This window comes from Octopus bimaculoides, chromosome 25 (genome assembly GCF_001194135.2).
Source record: "Octopus bimaculoides isolate UCB-OBI-ISO-001 chromosome 25, ASM119413v2, whole genome shotgun sequence".
Classification (NCBI taxonomy): domain Eukaryota; kingdom Metazoa; phylum Mollusca; class Cephalopoda; order Octopoda; family Octopodidae; genus Octopus; species Octopus bimaculoides.
The window spans coordinates 4,740,240-4,741,694 of NC_069005.1; the positions used below are offsets into that span (position 1 = coordinate 4,740,240).

Here is a 1,455-nt window from a genome sequence, read left to right on the forward strand (position 1 = left end):
ATATATATATATATATATATATATAATGTGCGCGTTTGTGTGTGTGTGTGTATGCGCGCGTGTGTCCTACTCGTCGCTTTTCTATTTCACAAGGTATTACATATTCTATTCTGCTCTTATATACTTTACAATAACTCCTCTCACCCTATTGACCTTTTGCTATTTTGTGACGTCATAATGGTCACATATACGCCAATAAGAATTCGATGGACATTAATCTCTAACCTTAAACTCAAGTCATCTTTGATCACCTCCAAACACATATAAACAAGGTCATATTTTATTCGGAATCGCCCCATTTCCTTTCAACAGTTTCCATGACAAAATCTCTCATCCGTCCACAGTTTCTGAAATGCACAATATGACGATGCACTTCTGATGGATATTTGGTTAGCATTTCTAGCAGATTAAATGGTTGTGTAGAGATTCATTCATTTACTCTAACACTAAAATGGTTTGTTAAGATCCTTAATAATTCTCGGCTCTATGATTTGTTTTTCAGATTCCGACACAAGAAGCAGTTTCGTTTTATGCCTGCAAACTACCAATTAATTGAAAATCTGGTTGAGATTAATTCCATGTTGTTGTTGTTGATAATATTACTGCACTCTTTCAAGGCGGCACGTTGGCAGAAACGATAGCACGCCAGGCGAAATGCTTAGCGGTATTTCGTCTTCCGAGGTCGACTTTGCCTTTCATCCTCTCGGGGTCGATTAAATAAATACCAGTTACGCACTGGGGTCGATATAATCTATTTAATCCGTTTGTCTGTCCTTCTTTGTCCCCTCTGTGTGTAGCTCCTTGTGGGCATGCTAACGACTTTCCCCGCCTTTTTAATCGATTAATTTTATTGGTATTTCATTTCATCTCCGCCGAAGGTGACAATGCGTGGTCTATTGGTTAGGGGTTCTGCATTCTCGATTGCAACGTCATGGATTCGATTCACTGACCGAGCGACGCTTTCTGTTGCTGAGCAAAATCTCTGCATGCCCCATTGCTCCAGTTCATTCAGCTCTAATTAGTAATCATAATTAGTAATTCTCTAATTAGTAATCCTGCAATGGAGTGGCATCCTGTTCGGGGAAAATTGTTGCCATCTCATTCACTGATATGCCATGAAATCAGGTAAGTACTTTTTTTTCTTTTCGAGCGTGATACTTAGTTTATTGGTTATTTTTGCCGAACTGCTAAGTTACGGTGACGTAAGTGCAACAACACCGGCCGTTAAGCGGTGAGTAGAGGACAAACACAGACAAAAAGACACACATACATACACACACATATACGTTGGACCTCTTTCACTTTCCGTCTACCAAATCCATTCACAAATCTTTGATGGAACCAAGATAAAAATAGAAAATCCATGTCTAATGTGCCACGCAATGGAACTGAACCCGAAACCATGAGGTTTGGAAGCAGGCTTTTCACCACATAGCCACGCCTGCGGCTATTCTT

The 1,455-nt window shown here is 39.9% G+C and overlaps 1 long non-coding RNA gene across 1 annotated transcript; it reads left to right on the forward strand.

Annotated features, from left to right (window-relative positions):
• Positions 1 to 153: 153 nt before the first annotated feature.
• LOC128250816 (uncharacterized) lies at positions 154 to 754 on the forward strand. Its single transcript, XR_008266797.1, has 2 exons — positions 154 to 389; positions 503 to 754. It is a non-coding gene; the product is annotated as an uncharacterized LOC128250816 (long non-coding RNA).
• The last annotated feature ends 701 nt before the right edge of the window (positions 755 to 1,455 follow it).